This window comes from Bufo bufo, chromosome 9, assembly GCF_905171765.1.
Source record: "Bufo bufo chromosome 9, aBufBuf1.1, whole genome shotgun sequence".
Classification (NCBI taxonomy): domain Eukaryota; kingdom Metazoa; phylum Chordata; class Amphibia; order Anura; family Bufonidae; genus Bufo; species Bufo bufo.
The window spans coordinates 36,727,466-36,751,990 of NC_053397.1; the positions used below are offsets into that span (position 1 = coordinate 36,727,466).

Below are 24,525 nucleotides of genomic sequence, written 5' to 3' on the forward strand. Positions count from 1 at the left end.
TGAAGAAATCAACTATTAGAAAATGGAAGACATACAAGACCACTGATAATCTCCCTCGATCTGGGGCTCCACACAAGATATCACCCCGTAGGGTCAAAATGATCACAAGAACGGTGAGCAAAAATCCCAGAACCACACGGGGGGACCTAGTGAATGACCTGCAGAGAGCTGGGACCAAAGTAACAAAGGCTACCATCAGTAACACACTACACCGCCAGGGACTCAAATCCTGCAGTGCCAGACGTGTCCCCCTGCTTAAGCCAGTACATGTCCGGGCCCGTCTGAAGTTTGCTAGAGAGCATTTGGATGATCCAGAAGAGGATTTGGAGAATGTCATATGGTCAGATGAAACCAAAGTAGAACTTTTTGGTAAAAACTCAACTCGTCATGTTTGGAGGAGAAAGAATTCTGAGTTGCATCCAAAGAACACCATACCTACTGTGAAGCATGGGGGTAGAAACATCATGTTTTGGGGCTGTTTTTCTACAAAGAGACCAGGACGACTGATTCGTGTAAAGGAAAGAATGAATGGGGCCATGTTTCATTAGATTTTGTGTGAAAACCTCCTTCCATCAGCAAGGGCATTGAAGATGAAATGTGGCTGGGTCTTTCAGCTTGACAATGATCCCAAACACACCGCCCGGGCAACGAAGGAGTGGCTTCGTAAGAAGCATTTCAAGGTCCTGGAGAGGCCTAGCCAGTCTCCAGATCTCAACCCTATAGAAAACCTTTGGAGGGAGACAATGTGATTTTCTGGATTTTTTTTTCTCATTATGTCTCTCGTAGTTGAGGTATACCTATGACAAAAATTACAGGCCTCTCTCATCTTTTTAAGTGTGAGAACTTGCACAATTGGTGGCTGACTAAATACTTTTTTGCCCCACCGTATTGCTGCCAGATACAACAATTGTCCTTAAAAGGACTTTTGGGTCTCTAACACCAACCCTGCCTAACAAAAAAATAAAATTATATTCCCTATACTATCTGTCCTTTCTACAGCACAGCTCTCCCTGACTAAGACTGAGCCGAACCACGTGTCATCGGGTGCTTTATAGCACCCGATGACGCGTTCTGGGCAGCCAATCACTGTAATGCCAGTAACCAACATGGCTACGGCATTACAGTGAGTGGCAGTACTTACCTGCACGTTTATTGGCTGCATAGCAGCCAACAAACGTGCGGGGGGGAGACTCGAGCTCACACGGTATTCAGCTGAACACCACGATGTGTCGAGCATCACGATGCTCGAGCCGAACTAGTGTTCGGCCGAGCATGCTCGCTCAACACTTGTCTGGACCCATGAAAGGTCCTCTTTAAGTGAAAAAAAGCACCAAGTATAAAAATAAATATCCATACATTAGTCACCATTCATTTCTGTGTTTTGTAACCAGTTACGATTTGCAAAAAAAACTGCCTTCTATGACTGTGACATAGAGAGCGTCCATTAAAATAAATTTTGCATTGTATGCTATTGCTACCGTCTATGGTGTAAATACTAGCTAGGCATTTATGAGGAGCTGTCACCCCTCCTGACATGTCTGTTTTAGTAACTACTTGCATTTTCCATGTAATAACAATTCTGGAGCATCTTTTCATATGACTCTGTGTTTTGCCATTCCTCTATTATTCCTGCAAGAACTTATGATTTAATTACTAGCAGCTTGCCATTAAGGTGCAGATTGGTGTTACCAGTTGGGGGGGGGGGGGGGGGGGGGGGCTGCACAGTCTGACAATGGCGGCACTCATTGGATAGTATCAGACTTTGCTGGGACACATCTCTAACTGGACCTCTGTTACAAACTGCTGGCAATTCATTCATAACTTCTAGGAGGGATATTTTATTTTTACTTTTTTACATATATTTTTATTTGTTTTTAATAGATACAAGTATATCAGTAGTTAACAATTTTTTTCATTTTTTCAAAAAAAATTCTTTACATTGACAGTATACACTCACCTAAAGAATTATTAGGAACACCTGTTCTATTTCTCATTTAATGCAATTATCTAGTCAACCAATCACATGGCAGTTGCTTCAATGCATTTAGGGGTGAGCTCCTGGTCAAGACAATCTCCTGAACTCCAAACTGAATGTCAGAATGGGAAAGAAAGGTGATTTAAGCAATTTTGAGCGTGGCATGGTTGTTGGTGCCAGACGGGCCGGTCTGAGTATTTCACAATCTGCTCAGTTACTGGGATTTTCACGCACAACCATTTCTAGGGTTTACAAAGAATGGTGTGAAAAGGGAAAAACATCCAGTATGCGGCAGTCCTGTGGGCAAAAATGCCTTGTGGATGCTAGAGGTCAGAGGAGAATGGGCCGACTGATTCAAGCTGATAGAAGAGCAACGTTGACTGAAATAACCACTCGTTACAACCGAGGTATGCAGCAAAGCATTTGTGAAGCCACAACACGCACAACCTTGAGGCGGATGGGCTACAACAGCAGAAGACCCCACCGGGTACCACTCATCTCCACTACAAATAGGAAAAAGAGGCTACAATTTGCACGAGCTCACCAAAATTGGACTGTTGAAGACTGGAAAATGTTGCCTGGTCTGATGAGTCTCGATTTCTGTTGAGACATTCAAATGGTAGAGTCCGAATTTGGCGTAAACAGAATGAGAACATGTATCCATTCTCTGATGGCTACTTCCAGCAGGATAATGCACCACGTCACAAAGCTCGAATCCTTTCAAATTGGTTTCTTGAACATGACAATGAGTTCACTGTACTAAAATAGCCCCCACAGTCACCAGATCTCAACCCAATAGAGCATCTTTGGGATGTGGTGGAACGGGAGCTTCGTGCCCTGGATGTGCATCCCTCAAATCTCCATCAACTGCAAGATGCTATCCTATCAATATGGGCCAACATTTCTAAAGAATGCTATCAGCACCTTGTGGAATCAATGCCACGTAGAATTAAGGCAGTTCTGAAGGCAAAAGGGGGTCCAACACCGTATTAGTATGGTGTTCCTAATAATTCTTTAGGTGAGTGTATATAGTTAACAGCAATAAAACTTTGCAAAACCCTTGTACCTTCCCTGTTGCTTTGTCTTATTCGGAAGGGGTAGGAGAGGAAAAAAGAAAAAGAAATAAAAAAAATAAATTGTATATAAGTTCCCGTCTCCTTCACCGCCCTCCCTCCCGAGCCCCCCCCACTCCCGTGTCTCGGGCCCGACACCGACTCAGCCCGCTTTTTCAGCCATTTCTGCCATTTTTTAGCAAATGCATATTTTTTTTTGTTGATATCAAGTGAAATTACTCTCTAGCAAGCGGAAGTCTAGTCAAATTCTCCCATTCACTAGCTGTAGGTATTGTCTTTGCTCCCTAGTGGGCTACAATTGTTTTCCTTGCATAAAATAAGAGTTTCACTGCTATTTCTCGATTTTGAGCAGCATCTACATATACATCCATCAGTCCCAGAACAAAGACCTCAATGCAAGTAGAGACTTTGAACGCATGATAGCTCTTTATTTTTTTTATCACCTCCCTCCAGAATTGCTGAGTTTTTATACATGACCAAAGTATATGGACGTCATCTACCCCCAACTTCTCCAAGTTTTTTACGTTTTTTACAATTAAATTGTTTAGTTTTCATAAGTTTCTTGGGGGAATAGTATAAGTGATATAGTACCGTATATACTCAAGTATAAGACGAGTTTTTTGGCACATATTTTTGTGCTCAAAAAGTCCCCTCGTCTTATACTCGAGTCTAGGTCTGTATTATGGCAACTTACATTGCCATAATACAGACCATGACATGTTGGGGGCCGGAGAAGCTGTTACTTACCTTTACAGCTGCTCCGGTCAGCTCCCTGCACGTCCGCGCGGCACCTCTGTTAAGCTCCCAGTGTAAATCTCGCGAAACACGCGGGCCGCGAGATTTACACTGGGAGCAGACCGTGAGATTTACACCGGCAGTAAGTACCGGCCCCTGCACAGCCTCCCCTCCCCCTGGACAGCCCCCCCTCCCCCTGGACATCCCCCCCTCCCCCAGCACAGCCCCCCTCCCTGGCCAAGTATGAAGTAGGCAGGGGGGAACAAAAATATAAAAATAAACAACCTGCTAAATATAAAAAAAAAAAAAAATAAATAAATAAATGCCCAGTTGATGGGAGTCTGACTCCCTGTATTTAATGCAGAGTGTGTGTGTGTATATAATGCACACACTCTGCATTAAATACAGGGAGTCAGAGTCAGACTCCCATCAATCTGAGTCACCCTCTTGCAGATGTGTGTATATAATGTAGAGTGTGTGCATTATATACATACTGTACACTCTGCATTATAGCTGCATTTCCCACCCTAGTCTTATACTCGAGTCAATAATTTTTCCCATTTTTTGGGGGTAAAATTAGGGGCCTCGGCTTATATTCGGGTCGGCTTATACTCGAGTATATACGGTATATTAAATTGCATGATTCTATATGAGAAGTTACCTGACACACTGTTTTTAGACCGTATAGCCCTCTCCCAGAATTCTTCCTGTTGCAGGCTGAGTGCTTCTTGCCATCTATAATTTAAAGTAGTAACAGCTCTTTTTTTTTGTCTTCTGGTGGAGTAGGCATCCATATATCCTGGAAATCAGTTTCTTCCCTACGGCTAGCTTAGTGATAATGGCTAAGGGTGTTGAGGGGAGAGGCAATCTGCGTTCCCTTTCTCTGTTCGTACCGCTAATTTTAATAGATTATAAAAAAAACTCAAATCTCTATTTCCGAATAAATATTCGTCTTTAAGATCTTGATAAGTAGTTATGTCTCCCTCTTTCCATATCTGGCCCAGTCTAGAAATTCCATATTTCCACCAGACTTTTTGTTCTATTAGTCTAAGCTCCCTTAGGTGGATGTTGTGCCATAGAAATGTGTCTGAATGTAGACCCTTCTGGGACCACAATTCATTTACCCTGTTCCAGGATTTAATCCACAACTCAATTAAAGGTAAATTCTTAACCTGTTGTTGTGAGAAAATATCTGCTTCTAATAGTTGAAAAATACTGCAATTTGCCAGATTTTTTTTACACCCAGCTATCATACTCTTACCACTACGTGATTTGCTGCATGTTATCATATTTTTAATTTGACCAGCCAGAAAATAGAGGTCCAGATCGGGAACTGATAATCCACCCGCTTTCTCATGAATACATAAGATCTGTGTTCTTATTCTTGGTTTTTTCCCCTCTCCATATCAAATCAGTTATTAGTGTAGTTATTGTTTTAATGATTCTCTTGGGAATTATTACTGGTGCATTCCAGAATATATAGTTCAGGGAGGGCAACATGCACATTTTCACTAGAGAGGTGCGACCAGCCATCGAAATGGGCATGTTTTTCTAAACCCCTATACGTTTGCACATCTCATGTATTTTTGGGAGTACATTCAGCTGTACGTAATCCCCAGAATTAGAGGTTATCTGAATACCTAAATACTTAACCGGTTCATACCTCTCTCTAATTTCGAGCGGGCTTGGTGAAAAAACATTCAGAGGATCAATCGGGATACAGGTCGATTTCGACCAGTTTATATTCAGTCCCGCATGTTTACTATAATCTTTAAATACTTGAAAAATCCTGTTTAGTGAACCATGCGATCCCACAAAAAGCATGATGTCATCTGCATATAAAGAAATTTTTTCTTCATGGGTCCCAAACCTGAACCCCTCAATTTCTTTATCTTGTCTAATCAAATCGGCTTAGGGTTCCATAGCTATAGCAAATAGCAGGGGGGATTGGGGGCAACCCTGCCTAACCCCCCTGCCAATGCTTATTTTATCCGAATACTCACCATTCAGCATCACCCTTGCAGAGGCCTCTGTGTACAACAGCCTGACCCAATCTATAAAATTATCTCCAAATCCCATGCTCGTCAGTGTAGCAAATAGAAAGGGCCACTCTATCGTGTCGAAGGCCTTGGAGGCGTCTAGTTACAATCATACGTTCCCCAGCATTTGAGGGCTCCAGTTGGGTACCCATGAAGTATCTTATTATATTATCAGTTGGAGTTTTACCTGGCATAAAGCCCGATTGATCCTCATGGACAATCCCCGGAGCCACTCTTCCAAGTCTATTTGCTAAAATCTTTGCTAATAATTTATTATCGGAATTTATTAATGAGATAGGACGATATGAATCTGGTAGTGTTGAGTCTTTCCCTGGTTTTAAAATCAGTGTTATCAAAGCCTCTCTAGCGGAGTCTGGAAGTTTCCCTCTCTCCCGCGAGGCCGTCCACATTGTAAGAAGTTTCGGGATCAATAAGTCTTTGTATTGTACGTAGATCTCAAATGGAATCCCATCTATTCCTGGGGTCTTGTTCTTGGTTATCTTTGACAATATTGCCTCTACCGAATTTATAGGGGCCTCTAGACTTTCTTTTTGATCAACTGTCAACCTAGAGATAGAGATTTTATCCAAAAACTGTTGTAGTCCCCCCCCCCTTTCTTAATTGTCTTGCTGCTATACATATCTTCAAAATATTCCTTGAGGAGAGTTGCTTTAGCTGATTGTTCTGTCATTTTATGACCAACTTTGTCTGTCAAGATATGAATATATTTATTTTTAATGGGAGTTGTTACCAGGGATGTCAGTTTTTTACCGGGTATATGTGCATGTATAAAATTATCCCTTACATGATTCTCTTTCTGTTGTCCAGCCATTAGAAGCAGCTCCATTTTGAGTTTAGCTACTTTATCTGTCCACTCTTGATAATTTTGAACTGTAGGGTCATCTATATATTTTTTTTCTAAATTTTCCACCTCACTTTCTAAGTCAATAATCTTTTTCTTTATGCTCTTCCTATATATCTCTCTTATAAAAGCCTTTGCGGCATCCCAAACTATATTATTTTCAGTTGATCCCTCATTAATCTCAAAGTATTCCCTAATCTCTTTTATTATCCTATCGTGAACACCCATTATATTAATCTAATTTATACTTATCCTCATCCCTCTATTTTTTTTTTGTGTTTTTATCTTTATAATAATTGAATTGTGATCCGAAATCCCTCTTCTTCCATACTTAACCTGTTCCACCTCCTGAGCACCTTTATTATCAGTAAAAAGTAAATCAATCCGTGATAAGCTCCTATGTGTCTTAGAAAAACATGAGTATCTTTTTAACTTAGGATTCAGGTCCCTCCAAATATTCCCCAGTTCTATTGTGATGTCTCTTAATTTTGACCCGGTATTTTTTATTGAGTATTATTTATTCTGCATCTATCCATTTGGGCGTCCATTACATTATTGAAATCTCCCATAACTAAAAATGGCTTATCTCCCACTCTGTGCACAAATTCATTTATTTTTAATAAGACTTCTAATCTGAAATGAAAGGGGGGTATGTATACATTTGCTATAATCCATGGTCTGCCTTCCAAAATACAGTCAATACAAACATATCGACCCTCTTCGTCTATGGCTGTATTTAGTATTTTAATATCTATATTTCGATGGATCAATATGCTCACTCCTCTCGCATAGGATGAAAAAACCGAATGGAATGCATATTGTACCCATGGTTTGTTAAGCCCTACTAACATCTCACCTGTCAGGTGCATCTCTTGGAGGCAGACCAAGGCTGGTAGATTCCTTTGTATTAAGTCAAAAACAGCGACTCTCTTGATTGCCCTTACTTAATCCCCTAATATTCCATGAGATTATTCTCATCGAATCTCATTATGGCGGCCATCTATTTATTATCTACATGTCGCCCAGGAGAGGGGGAGGGGCAAGCGACAGAGGGGTGCAGGGGGGAGAGAAGGGAAAAAAAAAAAAAAGGGGATAAAAATATTCCCCTTGTAGACCTCTTACCCAGAAGCAAACGCCGCAACAGGTTACTAGGAGGGATATTAATGGAATGGTACAACAGAGAGTCATGAAAATAGACTCTCCCAGAATTCTTATTACATGGGGAATGCAAATAGTTGCTAAAACAGACACGTCAGCAGAGGTGACGGGTCCTCTAAATAAAAGTTTACAGAGATGGCTGTTCAGACACAAACCAATCTTGCACAGAGTTGGCATTAACTGTATAAATATGGAAAGTAAGGAATAAAACACAACAAAGATCCCATGAGTATATTTTTATATTAATACATTTTTTTGTTTGTTGCATATTTTTGCATTTTGATTTGAACATGTTTTAAAAAGATTGAAATAAAAGGTTTTAAATCTAGAATAATAATCTTCAGTTCGTGGGAAAAAAGCCTTTGGGATATTAATACAAGTTCTGAGTAAAATAGAAGAGGACTGGTACCGTGCACCTGGAGGATCATCTGTTGGATGACGAATATCATAAAGAGGATATATCAGTGCAACGGTCTACGGGTGGTACAGGGGCGTACATAGAAATCACTGGGCCCCAAAGCAAGAATCTAAATTGGGCCCCCATTCCCCTACCCATTCCAGGCCTCTCTCTTTGTTCCATGAACTATGCTTGCTGCTGCGTTTTATAATTTATGCCATGAGGGCCGGATTGGGATTACAAAACAGACCTGGCACACAAAAGAGGTATAATAGATGCAGTGTGTGCAGATGTATAGTATATACAGCAGAGTACTGACATGTGAGGTGCGAGGTATAATAGATGCAGTGTGTGCAGATGTATAGTATATACAGCAGTGTACTGTTATGTGAGGTATGAGGTATAATATATGCAGTGTGTACAGGTATAAAGTAAATACAACAGTGTATTGACATGAGATATGAGGTATAAATTACAGCTCGTACCTCACATATCAGTCCACTGCTGTATATACAATATTTCTGTACACACTTTATCTATTATACCTCGTACCTCACATATCAGTACACCGGCTGTATATACTATATATCTGTACACACTGCATCTATTATACCTCGTACCTCACATATATAGTATATCCAGTGTACTGATATGTGAGGTACAAGGTATAATAGATGCAGTGTGTATAGATATAAAGTATATCCAGCAGAGTGAATACAGAGGGTTCACCACAAGATGTAAACCATTTTTGAGCCTCAAAAACAGGAAGGCCAGATTAGAGTTTGCCAAACGACATCTAAAAAAGCCTTCACAGTTCTGGAACAACATCCTATGGACAGATGAGACCAAGATCAACTTGTACCAGAGTGATGGGAAGAGAAGAGTATGGAGAAGTAAAGGAACTGCTCATGATCCTAAGCATACCACCTTATCAGTGAAGCATGGTGGTGGTAGTGTCATGGCGTGGGCATGTATGGCTGCCAATGGAACTGGTTCTCTTGTATTTATTGATGATGTGACTGCTGACAAAAGGATGAAGGATGAATTATGAAGTGTTTCGGGCAATATTATCTGCTCATATTCAGCCAAATGCTTCAGAACTCATTGGACGGCGCTTTACAGTGCAGATGGACAATGACCCAAAGCATACTGCAAAAGCAACCAAAGAGTTTATTAAGGGAAAGAAGTGGAATGTTATGCAATGGCCAAGTCAATCACCGGACCTGAATCCGATTGAGCATGCATTTCACTTGCTGATAACCAAACTGAAGGGAAAATGCCCCAAGAACAAGCAGGAACTGAAGACTGTTGCAGTAGAGGCCTGGCAGAGCATCACCAGGGATAAAACCCAGCGTCTGGTGATGTCTATGCGTTCCAGATTTCAGGCTGTAATTGACTGCAAAGGATTTGCAACCAAGTACTAAAAAGTGAAAGTTTGATTTATAATTATTATTCTGTCCTATTACTTTTGGTCCCTTAACAAGTGGGAGGCACATATGCAAACTGTTGTAATTCCTACACCGTTCACCTGATTTGGATGTAAATAGCCTCAAATTAAAGCTGACCGTCTGCAGGTAAAGCACATCTTGTTCGTTTCATTTTAAATCCATTGTGGTGGTGTATAGAGCCAAAAATCTTAGAATTGTGTCGATGTCCCAAAATTATGGACCTGACTGTATATATATATATATATATATATATATATATACAAAGCAGTGTATTGATGTGAGACATACAAGGTATAATACTGTATATGCAGTGTTTACAGAAATATGTGGTCAGCAGGCTCGGACTGGCCCACAGGGGTACAGGGGAATCCCCCGGTGGGCCCCTGAGTAAGGTGGGCCCCTAGTCTCACACCCCCTCCACAAGTGGCACATAACACAGTAGACTTACTGCACTACATACATATATTCAATGTATAGCACCTCAACCAGCCGGTGTTCATATAAAAAACTTGTTAAATTATTTATTATATTCGAATGTATCTGTATGGTGGGCACCCAAAATACATTTTACTGGTGGGCCCTAGGTACCCCAGTCCGATACTGGTGGTCAGATATACATTATGGTCACTGTGTGTCAGGTACGTTAGGTAGTGGTCACTGTAACTGTCTAAAGCAGGGGTAGGCAACCTCCGGCACTCCAGATGTTGTAAAACTACAACTCCCAGCATGCATACTTCCTCTGCTCTTCTCAGAACTCTCACAGAAATTAATGGAGCATGCTGGGAATTGTAGTTTCGCAACAGCTGGAGTGCCGGAGGTTGCTGATCCCTGGTCTAAAGTATTATACATGAGTGAGCAATGAGTAAAAACAGGGCATGGGGGGGAGGGGGGGGGAGACGAGAAGTGGAGGAGCTCCTCCTACCACTCCATTCCAGTCTCTATGGATCAATGCAGAGCTGATTGTGAACTTCTAATACTTGCTGTTAGCGGTTGAAGGACCTGTGATGATGTTATCACAGATCCTGGCAGATGTACCTTCCAAACCTAGGAATTACACCATTTTTGGTGCAGTGCCTTTGCTAGATCCTGCAGGACCTGTGATGTTGAAGATGATGTCATTACAGGTCCTGGCAGATACACTGTTCTAACCTGGGAACTACACTTTACACTGTGCAGTTCCCTTACAGGATCTTTGATGACATCATCAAAGGTCCTTTAGCTTTAGAAAGATACACTGGAGCAATTAGGGGGCGGGGCCTCTCCTCCACTGCGGCCCCTCTTCCTCACAGGCCCCATAGCAGCTGCGTGGTCTGCCTATATGGTAGGTACGCCACTGGATGCTGTTTAGCTCTGCTAGATCTATTTATGTTGATCTGAATGCAACAAATGAGAACCAGGATCCTCCGGTGGGCCCAGTCTCTGATACTATAGTGGGCTCCAAAGGTTCAATAGAAAAATAATATTTGGCTGCCTTTGGAGCCAATCACATGCCTCTAGGGCAGTGATGGCTAACCTTGGCACTCCAGCTGTGGTAAAACTACAACTCCCAAGATTCCCCCCTTGCTTGGCTGCTCTCAGAACTCTATAGAAATAAATATAGCATGCTGGGAGTCGTAGTTTCACCACAGCTGGAGTGACAAGGTTAGCCATCACTGCTCTAGGGTGTATTTCTTTGATTAAAAATCTATTAGACTTTATTGATGATACAGGGGTTGAGCTCTGAGAATAATTTCCACTGGTGGGCCCAAGGAAACCCAGTCCGACACTGTTACAGTGACACAATGCTACAGTGTTATTAAACAATTCAGTGGTTTCATTACTGATTTTTTTACCATGCAGAGGAGTTTTTTCAAGGAGCCAGTCTTTGACGTAAGATCTCTCTAAAGAAAACACACAGACACAGTGTCAGCTTAAGATCTACTTTTAGAAATACAAGTCTTATAAATACACAGACATTTTTCCTTACAGTGCTCATAGGGGGGGGGGGGGGTGATCATTAAACTTTGCACATTCTTAGATGGAAAATCTGCGCCATTCTAAACGTTTATCTGATATCTGTACTGGAAGCCATATTTGTTGTCACTATGATGTGGACAGTTAGGCCTCTTTCACACGGGCGTCGCTTGTGAGGGCCGGAAAGGATGCGGGTGCATCGCGGGAAAATCGTGCGATTTTGCCTGCGAGTGGGGTGAGTTTTGTATGGCACTGCGTTGTGTTCTTCAGTTTTTTCCGCGTGCATTTTGCACACGTGTGAGAAAAAACTGGCTGTGGTACCCAGACCCGAACCTGAACTTCTTCACTGAAGTTCGGGGTTGGGTTAGGTGTTCTGTAGATTTTAATATTTTCCCTTATAACATGGTTATAAGGGAATATAATAGCATTCTTGATACAGAATGCTTAGTAAAATGTAGATTGAGGTGCTAAAAAATAACTTACCTGTTCAAATTGATCGCGCAGCCGGCATCCCCTTCTTGCTTCTTCTTTCAGGACCTGCAAAAGGACCTTTGGTGACGTAATCACACTCACCACGTGGTGAGCGCCGAGACGTCAGCTCAGGTCCTGCTGAATGAAGATAGAAATCTTTTAACTTCATTCAGCAGGACCTGTGCTGATGTCACAGCGCTCACCACGTGGTGAGCCCAATTGCGTCACCAAAGGTCCTTTTGCAGGTCCTGAAAGAAGAAGCAAGAAGGGGATGCCGGCTGCGCGATCAATTGGAACAGGTAAGTTCTGTATTAAGAATGCTAATATATTCCCTTATAACCATGTTATAAGGGAAAATAATACAGGGAAAACACTTTAATGAGGTCCGGGGTTGCTTTCATCCCTATCATCTCCTAGCAACCATGCGTGAAAATCGCACTGCATCCGCACTTGCTTGCGGATGCTTACGATTTTCACGCACACCTGTTCATTTCTATGGGGACTGCGTTGCATGAAAAATGCAGAATATAGAACCTGCTGCGATTTTCAGGCAACACACAAATGATGCGTGAAAATCACCGCTCATGTGCACAGCCCCATTTAAGTGAATGGGTCCGGATTCAGTGCGGGTGCGCAGAATTCTCGCCCGTGTGAAAGGGGCCTTACGCTGGGTTCACACCTGAGCGTTCTGAAAGGAGCGCTCTGTATGCGCGATTGTACGGGCGTTTACAATCTCGCATACAGAGACAAGCGAACACACATTGTCGCGCGTTCCCGAAAGTCTATGTACGGGAACGCGCGACAAACGCCCAAAAAAACGCTCATGTACTTGTTTGAGCGTCGGGCGTTTTACAGCGCGATAGTACGCGCTGTAAAACGCCCAGGTGAGAACCATTCCCATAGGGAAGCATTGGTTTCTCCTTGTTGAGCGTTTTACAGTGCGTAGGAACGCGCTGTAAAACGCTCAGGTGTGAACTGAGGGTTAGGGTAATACCACATGGCGTGGTCGGCGGCCAAACAAGCCGAGAGCGGCCTGTTTAAGTCAGTCTGCATTGTTAATGGCCGCGCTGTATTATAGGGGTCGCACGGCCCGTTAAGAATTAAACAGTGCGGTCTCTTTCGTTTAATTAAGGCCTGTTTGGCCACGTGATTCTTGATCACAGCACTGCCGTGTCCCAACAAGCCATGTAGTCGTACCTTTATAGCGTGTCAGCAGCTTTAATGTCCGACTTTGTATTTATAAGGCCATATTAGCACACAGAAGAATGGTTGCAGAAATTTCATATTCATATGAATGGCTCGAGCAGAAATCCCCTTGTTCGCTGCCTAAACAAACCCATTCATACGAATGGAACTGGAACTGATATTCTCTTGCAGAAATTTCTGCTTTGTGAATACACCCTAAGGGCACATTCACACAACAGCGCCATGTTTTGCCGGATCCGCAAAACACGGAGGCTGCCCATGTGTGTTCCGCAATTTGCAGAGCTGAATAGGCAGTCCATTGTAGAAATGCCTATTCTTGTCTGTAATTGCAGACAAGAATAGGACATGCTCCATATGTTTTGCGGGGCCGCGGAACGGAACAACAGATGCGGACAGGACACGGGGTGCTGTCCACATCTTTTGTGGCCTCATTGAAATGAATGGGTCCACACCCGTTCTGTGTGAATGAGCCCTAACAATAAGTATGTCTATGGAGGACACTTACATTGGAGAGCATTTCCACACACTTGGACATGAGTTCCCCAGTTAACTGTCAGATAAAAAAAGTTATTACACTATTATTATAATGTTATATAACAAGCAGGTAATGACGCAAAAAAGACTCTCCATTCTTCCAGATCACTTTCTAGCACTGCCTATATGGATTTATCAATTATGCTAATTTATCAGACACAAATGGACAACAAGGGAAGATGAGACATTTTAATATTTACAAATATTACTCTGCAGGGATACATTTCATCACTGGAATATAGCTCCAACCATAATAGTTCTGTACAAATGTTTCTTTCTGTAATTACCGAAATGACTTCCTTAGGCCTCATGCACACAACCGTATTTTGTATCCGTGTCCGTTGCACACGGACCCATTCATTTATATGGGTCCGCATCTGTGTGTCCGTTCCACAAATTATAGAACATGTCCTATTCCTGTCCATATTTCTAGTGATGAGAGTGAGAAAAATGTGGACTGCCCACGGAAGGTGTGGTTTGCGGACCGCAATACGGACACGGTCATGTACATGAGGCCTTAGTTATAGGATCAATTTTAGGGCTTTTGTTTAAATGTGCTGAAAATAAATAGATTTTGGGAAGGGGCGGGTAACCGTGCTTACCAAATCACACGTCAGGTCCAAAACTGGATTTAAAAGGCCTGTGCCGTGCTGAAAAATAAACAGAGGAAAACGTAATAATAAAAAAATGCAGGTATGTGTTAGCATAAAAAAATGAATGGGGTAAAAGATCCAGTTTCTTTGTGCCACAGTATGACTGCAAAGAAGAGAGGAGGTTGTGCAGAAAAACAAGTTACAAGTCCTCTTTGATTATTTGTGACATGACAAATGTGTTTCTTGCTATTTGATTTTCAACTGCAGGCTCTACCCCTGTTTGCTTCTGTTTCCTATGTACACTCCTGTTTCCTGTGTACTCTCCTATTTTATGTGTACTTTCTTGTTTCCTGTGTATACTTCTATTTACCATTTTTGCTCCTGTTTCCTGCCTAAAACACTATTTCCTATGTACCCTCCTGCTTGCTGTTTTTGCTCCTGTTTCCTGTCTATGCCATTATTTCATGTATATGCTCCTGTTTCCTCTGTATGCCCCTGTTTCCTCTGTATGCCCCTGTTTCCTGTGTACGTTCCTGTTTCCTGTGTACACTCCTGTTTCCTGTGTACGCTCCTGTTTCCTGTGTACACTCCTGTTTCCTGTGTATGCCCCTGTTTCCTGTGTACGCCCCTGTTTCCTGTGTACACTCCTGTTTCCTGTGTACGCTCCTGTTTCCTGTGTACGCCCATGTTTCCTGTGTACGCTCCTGTTTCCTGTGTACGCTTCTGTTTCCTGTGTACGCCCCTGTTTCCTGTGCATGCTCCTGTTTCCTGTGTACGCCCCTGTTTCCTGTGTACACTCCTGTTTCCTGTGTACGCTCCTGTTTCCTGTGTACGCCCATGTTTCCTGTGTACGCTCCTGTTTCCTGTGTACGCTTCTGTTTCCTGTGTACGCCCCTGTTTCCTGTGCATGCTCCTGTTTCCTGTGTACGCTCCTGTTTCCTGTGTATGCCCCTGTTTCCTGTGTGCTCCTGTTCCCTGTGTACGTTCCTGTTTCCTGTGTACGCTCCTGTTTCCTGTGTACACTCCTGTTTCCTGTGTACACTCCTGTTTTCTGTGTATGCCCCTGTTTCCTGTGTACGCTCCTGTTTCCTGTGTACGCTCCTGTTTCCTGTGTACGCCCCTGTTTCCTGTGTACGCTCCTGTTTCCTGTGTACGCTCCTGTTTCCTGTGTACGCTCCTGTTTCCTGTGTATGCTCCTGTTTCCTGTGTACGCTCCTGTTTCCTGTGTGCTCCTGTTTCCTGTGTACGCTCCTGTTTCCTGTTTAACTAAACAGTCAAATATAAAGCAATTATAACAAAAACTTACAATAATTTCCCCAATTAGTTCAACTGAAATTCCGACAACATTGCCAACTGCAGCTCCAACATTTCCCTAAAATAAATATAAGACTGAAATTCACAACATTATTTTTAACACCTTGAGGACTGGGCCAATTGTAGCCCTGAGCACATGAATATTTTTTTATTTTGCCTATTCACATTCAAGCTTCACAACTTTTTTTAGAACTTTTTCAACATAGCTGTTCAAAGCGACACGTTTCTCAGAAAAGTCATGCACCAAAAAGAATTCAGGCAACTTGTCTGCAACTTGCTGTCTCGTGGTTACTTTAGAGCTGCAATCTGGCTGTACAGAACATGGCCAGGTCACAGGGGCGTCCTATGTCACACACAACTTACACTGTGGTCCCTGATGGCAAAGTCACATGTAGATTGCGACCAAAATTCCAGCAGTGTTGGATTTTCTGCAATTGTCACATCTGTCACGGAATGTCGTACTGCGACTCCATTGCCAATCATAGCAATGTCGTACGATTTCCCTGTGACCTTAGCCATAGGCTTTGTTTCTTATACGACCAGTGGCTCTTTATGTAGCTACATATCCATTAGCATTCACTTTATATTAGTTTTTATTTGAGTAAAAATGCAGTCAACCTTATTTTTTTTCAGCATACACCAACATACAACTCCATGCAGGTGTTGTCCTTGGTCAGATTTGAGCTCAGGACCCCAGCGCTGCAAGGCACCAGTGCTAACCACTGAGCCACTGTGCTGCCCTAGTAAGCAAGTTGTAAGCTTATTGTATAATTTGCTTCGGGTATGATGTTACCAAGTGTATGTTATTTCATGTCTTGGGACTTGTTTTAAATTGTGTTTGTGAGAGGTGTTTTACTGTTGTTTTTAATTCATGTTTTTATATTAGACATATTTTAAAGAATATCTGGTGATTATTTTGAATTGTCATAACATGTTAATATCTATTTTTTTAAATCCTAAAATACTTCAGTTTTCACACTGGCCACTAAGCCTAAAAATAGGCACCACTTCTTGGTCTGTACAGATCACTTTACTTCAGTTATCTGCTTATCATTACTGTCAGGAGTACAATGACAGATATCACCTATGTGTATAAATAATACAGGATCCACAATTCACAATAGGTGATATCACAGCTTATCTACTCCATCCTGACCTCTGCAGAGAGACTTATGGAGACGTATTGGCTCTGACTTATTAGCTCTTATTGCTCTGTGGAATAACAATATGCAAAGAGGTGTTTCCCAAGGAAAGAGGACTGCCTTGCCAGCACCACATTGGGGAAGTGGCTCCCTATCAGAGTCAAAATCCAACTTTTTTAACAAGCCTTTGGACATAACAAGGGATAATAGCCAAGCCAGAGATACATCCATAGACATCTGTTTCAGGGTCCTGGTCAATGCATCCAAAGCACCACACTCAGCCACCCAGAATCCTACTCTGTACCGATGAGGGGCAAGTGCTCCCAAACATCTGCCTATGAATTTTGGTGGTAAATTCCCTTTATGAAAATGGGCAGCATAGCGGCTCTGAGGTTAGCACTGGTGCATTGCAGCTCTGGGGTCCTGGATTTGAATCTGAGTAAGGACAACATCTGCATGGTGTTTGTATGTTCTCCCTGTGTTTGCCTGGGTTTCCTCCCATACCCTAGGCCAGTGATGGCGAACCTTTTAGAGACCGAGTGCCCAAACTGCAACCCAAAACCCACTTATTTATCGCAAAGTGCCAACACAGCAATTTACCCTGAATACTACAGTCCAACATAGTATATCTTCCATGTACTTTATCTTGTAGCTATAATAGCCTGTCTACATTCAGTGCTCTGCCTGTGCCGTTCATAGTGCGCCCTGCGCTGATGAATGGCAGGAATCATTTAAGGCATATTGGTACACCATAGACTTTTTCCAGGATGCGGGTGCCATATGTTTGCCACCACTGCCCTAGGCATACTGATATGGAATGTAGATTGTAAGCTCCGCTGGGGACAGTGAGTGATGATGTCTGTAAAGCTCTGCGGAATATGTCAGCGCTATATAAGTGAAAAAAATAGGTAAAATCTATAGCGGAATTCCCTATTTTCATGTCGTAAACCAGGGATGTTCAACCTGTGGCCCTCCAGCTGTTGCAAAACTAACACTCCCAGCATGCCCTAATAGCTACAGGCCAGGCATGGCCAACCTGCGGCTCTCCAGCTGTTGTAAAACTACAACTCCGAACATGCCCTGCTATAGGCTGTCCAGGCATGCTGGGAGTGGTAGTTTTGCAACAGCTGGAGGCCCTCAGGTTGGCCATCCCTGCTATAGGCTGTCCAGGCATGCTGGGAGTGTTAGTTTTGCAACAGCTGGAGGGCCACAGGTTGGCCATCCCTGTCCTAAACCAATTAGGCCTACTTCAAGGACAAACAGATAATAGATATTTTACAAGTATCCCTCGACAGGACTTTATTTTCCGTCTTACATTACAGAACAAGACAGAACCGTTATTTGTGCCCTTATTAGGATGGATCAAAATGGAATGCCTCTAAAGGCTTCTGTTTTGCATTCCGTCCTTAAATTCCGTTATATTCCATTATAACCCTGTTATAACGGAACGGTATACTGGAATATACAACTCTTATATGAACCCACCCTTAGTCACTTACTAGTATCTCTTCGAGACTAAGTATCTCGCCAAGAAAACATCCAGTACATCCCTGCCAAGGGAAAGAAATACGTCATTCATCGTTACAAAGTAACATATACAGTTGAACCAACATCTCAAGACATCAGCCAGGAAGTTAAAGCTTGGGCGGAAATGGGTCTTCCAAAAGGACAATACCCAAAGCGTACTGCCAAACTGGTTACAATTATTCTGGCATTTGGCAAATAATAATAATTATGGTAACCCTAATCTACCAAAAACAGGAAAGGTTTATTCTGATTCCATGTCAGATATTGAGAAAAACCTGCATATGTGTCTTTTTATATAGTGTATGCAAACTTCTGGTTTCAACTGTATCAAATCTAGAAATCTCACTACATTGAAAAGTGCGCTAGTCATAAGGTTAAAGAGGACCTCTCACCTCTCACGACACGTCTGTTTTAGTAAACGCTGCAATTGTAGTTCCTATTAACCACTTCCCGCCACGCTAACGCCGAAAGGCGTCATTTCTGCGGCGCTCCCAGGTCACACTAACGCCAATAGGCGTCATCTCGCGTGAGCCGAGATTTCCTGTGAACGCGCGCACACAGGCGCGCGCGCTCACAGGAACGGAAGGTAAGAGAGTTGATCTCCAGCCTGCCAGCGGCGATCGTTCGCTGGCAGGCTGGAGATGTGTTTTTTTTAACCCCTAACAGGTATATTAGACGCTGTTTTGATAACAGCGTCTAATATACCTGCTACCTGGTCCTCTGGTGGTCCCCTTTGTTTGGATCGACCACCAGAGGACACAGGTAGCTCAGTAAAGTAGCACCAAGCACCACTACACTACACTACACCCCCCCCCCCGTCACTTATTAACCCCTTATTAGCCCCTGATCACCCCATATAGACTCCCTGATTACCCCCCTGTCATTGATTACCCCCCTGTCATTGATTACCCCCCTGTAAAGCTCCATTCAGACGTCCGCATGATTTTTACGGATCCACTGATAGATGGATCGGATCCGCAAAACGCATCCGGACGTCTGAATGAAGCCTTACAGGGGCGTGATCAATGACTGTGGTGATCACCCCATATAGACTCCCTGATCACCCCCCTGTCATTGATTACACCCCTGTCATTGATCACCCCCCTGTAAAGCTCCATTCAGACGTCCGCATGATTTTTACGGATGCACTGATAGATGGATCCGATCCGCAAAACGCATCCGGACGTCTGAATGAAGCCTTACAGGGGCATGATCAATGACTGTGGTGATCACCCCATATAGACTCCCTGATCACCCCCCTGTAAAGCTCCATTCAGATGTCCGCATGATTTTTACGGATGCACTGATAGATGGATCCGATCCGCAAAACGCATCCGGACGTCTGAATGAAGCCTTACAGGGGCATGATCAATGACTGTGGTGATCACCCCATATAGACTCCCTGATCACCCCCCTGTAAAGCTCCATTCAGATGTCCGCATGATTTTTACGGATGCACTGATAGATGGATCGGATCCGCAAAACGCATCCGGACGTCTGAATGAAGCCTTACAGGGGCATGATCAATGACTGTGGTGATTACCCCCCTGTAAAGCTCCATTCAGATGTCCGCATGATTTTTACGGATGCACTGATAGATGGATCGGATCCGCAAAACGCATCCGGACGTCTGAATGAAGCCTTACAGGGGCGTGATCAATGACTGTGGTGATCACCCCATATAGACTCCCTGATCACCCCCCCTGTCATTGATTACCCCCCTGTCATTGATTACCCCCCTGTAAAGCTCCATTCAGACGTCCGGATGATTTTTACGGATGCACTGATAGATGGATCGGATCCGCAAAACGCATCCGGACGTCTGAATGAAGCCTTACAGGGGCGTGATCAATGACTGTGGTGATCACCCCATATAGACTCCCTGATCACCCCCCTGTCATTGATCACCCCCCCTGTCATTGATCACCCCCCTGTCATTGATCACCCCCCTGTCATTGATCACCCCCCTGTAAGGCTCCATTCAGACATTTTTTTGGCCCAAGTTAGCGGAATTATTATTATTTTTTTCTTACAAAGTCTCATATTCCACTAACTTGTGTCAAAAAATAAAATCTCACATGAACTCACCATACCCCTCACGGAAACCAAATGCGTAAAATTTTTTAGACATTTATATTCCAGACTTCTTCTCACGCTTTAGGGCCCCTAGAATGCCAGGGCAGTATAAATACCCCACATGTGACCCCATTTCGGAAAGAAGACACCCCCAGGTATTCCGTGAGGGGCATATTGAGTCCATGAAAGATTGAAATTTTTGTCCCAAGTTAGCGGAACGGGAGACTTTGTGAGAAAAAAATTAAAAATATCAATTTCCGCTAACTTGTGCCAAAAAAAAAAAATTTCTATGAACTCGCCATGCCCCTCATTGAATACCTTGGGGTGTCTTCTTTCCAAAATGGGGTCACATGTGGGGTATTTATACTGCCCTGGCATTCTAGGGGCCCCAAAGCGTGAGAAGAAGTCTGGTATCCAAATGTCTAAAAATGCCCTCCTAAAAGGAATTTGGGCACCTTTGCGCATCTAGGCTGCAAAAAAGTGTCACACATCTGGTATCGCCGTACTCAGGAGAAGTTGGGGAATGTGTTTTGGGGTGTCATTTTACATATACCCATGCTGGGTGAGAGAAATATCTTGGTCAAATGCCAACTTTGTATAAAAAAATGGGAAAAGTTGTCTTTTGCCAAGATATTTCTCTCACCCAGCATGGGTATATGTAAAATGACACCCCAAAACACATTCCCCAACTTCTCCTGAATACGGCGATACCACATGTGTGACACTTTTTTGCAGCCTAGGTGGGCAAAGGGGCCCACATTCCAAAGAGCACCTTTAGGATTTCACAGGTCATTTACCTACTTACCACACATTAGGGCCCCTGGAAAATGCCAGGGCAGTATAACTACCCAACAAGTGACCCCATTTTGGAAAGAAGACACCCCAAGGTATTCCGTGAGGGGCATGGCGAGTTCCTAGAATTTTTTATTTTTTGTCACAAGTTAGTGGAAAATGATGATTTTTTTTTTTTTTTTTTTTTTCATACAAAGTCTCATATTCCACTAACTTGTGACAAAAAATAAAAACTTCCATGAACTCACTATGCCCATCAGCGAATACCTTGGGGTCTCTTCTTTCCAAAATGGGGTCACTTGTGGGGTAGTTATACTGCCCTGGCATTCTAGGGGCCCAAATGTGTGGTAAGGAGTTTGAAATCAAATTCTGTAAAAAATGACCTGTGAAATCCGAAAGGTGCTCTTTGGAATATGGGCCCCTTTGCCCACCTAGGCTGCAAAAACGTGTCACACATCTGGTATCCCCGTACTCAGGAGAAGGTGGGGAATGTGTTTTGGGGTGTCATTTTACATATACCCATGCTGGGTGAGAGAAATATCTTGGCAAAAGACAACTTTTCCCATTTTTTTTATACAAAGTTGGCATTTGACCAAGATATTTATCTCACCCAGCATGGGTATATGTAAAAAGACACCCCAAAACACATTCCTCAACTTCTCCTGAATACAGAGATACCAGATGTGTGACACGTTTTTGCAGCCTAGGTGGGCAAAGGGGCCCATATTCCAAAGAGCACCTTTCGGATTTCACTGGTCATTTTTTGCAGAATTTGATTTCAAACTCCTTACCACACATTCGGGCCCCTAGAATGCCAGGGCAGTATAACTACCCCACAAGTGACCCCATTTTGGAAAGAAGAGACCCCAAGGTATTTGCTGATGGGCATAGTGAGTTCATGGAAGTTTTTATTTTTTGTCACAAGTTAGTGGAATATGAGACTTTGTATGAAAAAAAAAAAAAAAAAAAAAATCATCATTTTCCACTAACTTGTGACAAAAAATAAAAAATTCTAGGAACTTGCCATGCCCCTCACGGAATACCTTGGGGTGTCTTCTTTCCAAAATGGGGTCACTTGTGGGGTAGTTATACTGCCCTGGCATTCTAGGGGCCCGAATGTGTGGTAAGGAGTTTGAAATCAAATTCTGTAACAAATGACCTGTGAAATCCGAAAGGTGCTCTTTGGAATATGGGCCCCTTTGCCCACCTAGGCTGCAAAAAAGTGTCACACATCTGGTATTGCCGTACTCAGGAGAAGGTGGGGAATGTGTTTTGGGGTGTCATTTTACATATACCCATGCTGGGTGAGAGAAATATCTTGGCAAAAGACAACTTTTCCCATTTTTTTATACAAAGTTGGCATTTGACCAAGATATTTATCCCACCCAGCATGGGTATATGTAAAAAGACACCCCAAAACACATTCCTCAACTTCTCCTGAATACAGAGATACCAGATGTGTGACACTTTTTTGCAGCCTAGGTGGGCAAAGGGGCCCATATTCCAAAGAGCACCTTTCGGATTTCACAGGTCATTTTTTACAGAATTTGATTTCAAACTCCTTACCACACATTTGGGCCCCTAGAATGCCAGGGCAGTATAACTACCCCACAAGTGACCCCATTTTGGAAAGAAGAGACCCCAAGGTATTTCGTGATGGGCATAGTGAGTTCATAGAAGTTTTTATTTTTTGTCACAAGTTAGTGGAATATGAGACTTTGTAAGAAAAAAAAAAAAAAAAAAAAAATCATCATTTTCCGCTAACTTGTGACAAAAAATAAAAAGTTCTATGAACTCACTATGCCCATCAGCGAATACCTTAGGGTGTGTACTTTCCGAAATGGGGTCATTTGTGGGGTGTTTGTACTGTCTGGCCATTGTAGAACCTCAGGAAACATGACAGGTGCTCAGAAAGTCAGAGCTGCTTCAAAAAGCGGAAATTCACATTTTTGTACCATAGTTTGTAAACGCTATAACTTTTACCCAAACCATTTTTTTTTTACCCAAACATTTTTTTTTTATCAAAGACATGTAGAACTATAAATTTAGAGCAAAATTTCTATATGGATCTCGTTTTTTTTGCAAAATTTTACAACTGAAAGTGAAAAATGTCATTTTTTTGCAAAAAAATCGTTAAATTTCGATTAATAACAAAAAAAGTAAAAATGTCAGCAGCAATGAAATACCACCAAATGAAAGCTCTATTAGTGAGAAGAAAAGGAGGTAAAATTCATTTGGGTGGTAAGTTGCATGACCGAGCAATAAACGGTGAAAGTAGTGTAGTGCCGATTTGTAAAAAAGGGCCTGGTCTTTAGGGGGGTATAAACCTGTGGTCCTTAAGTGGTTAAATAACAATTCTGGAGAATCTAATGTTTGTAACTACAGTACAGTCCACCGTTCCTCTGTTATTCATTGAATTGTATAAATAAATAGATAACTGGGTGTTACCAGTTGTGGGTGTGTCCCTGCACATTGACACTGTCCAATCCTTGCTGACAGCGCCAGACTGTGTAGAGATACACCCAATGGATGAAGAGAAATGATAACACCCAGTCATAAATGTGTTCCCCAATTGTTGGGTAACCAGACCCGTCAGGAGGGATAAAAGGTCATCTTTAAATACAAATTCACTTTACAATTTATGCTGGGCATACATAGATGTACATCAGTCAAACCCAGTTATTTTGGTGGGACCAGACGACCATCTAAGGCAGGGATCAGCAACCTTCGACATTCCAGGTGTGGTCAGACTACAACTCCCAGCATGCACACTATCTTGGCTGTTCGCAGAACTCCCACAAAAGTGAATGGAGCATGCTGGGAGTTGTAGTTTCATAACAGCTGGGGTGATGGAGGTTGCTGACCCCTGATCTAAGGTGTATAGCGGTCTCCCAACTGTACCCCAAAGGCCATAAGGATTGGGCAGTTGGATTTCAACTTGCCTGATCCTTTCTTTCTCAAGGAGATCCACCAGAGGAGTCTGGCAGCTGCTTTCTCTCCTCCCTTTGTTTAGAACACATGGATTCTTGGCCAAGCCGAGCAGACCTGGGGCACTAGGTGAAATAGCTTGTCTGGTCAACAAGTGGCTAATGTGTATGGTCATCCCTCAATAATGTATTAATACATACCGGTATGGCTTCTCAATATAAAGTGATTATATTGCCGTTTAAACAACAGATACTGGGGGTAAAGTCTGTGATCAGCGATAACTCATTGGGCAGAACCTGTTG

General features: G+C 42.7%; 1 long non-coding RNA gene across 1 annotated transcript in view; it reads right to left on the reverse strand.

Annotated features, from left to right (window-relative positions):
- Positions 1-24,525, reverse strand: part of LOC120978667 — a 526,087-nt gene that overhangs the window by 328,079 nt on the left and 173,483 nt on the right. The window lies entirely within an intron of this gene.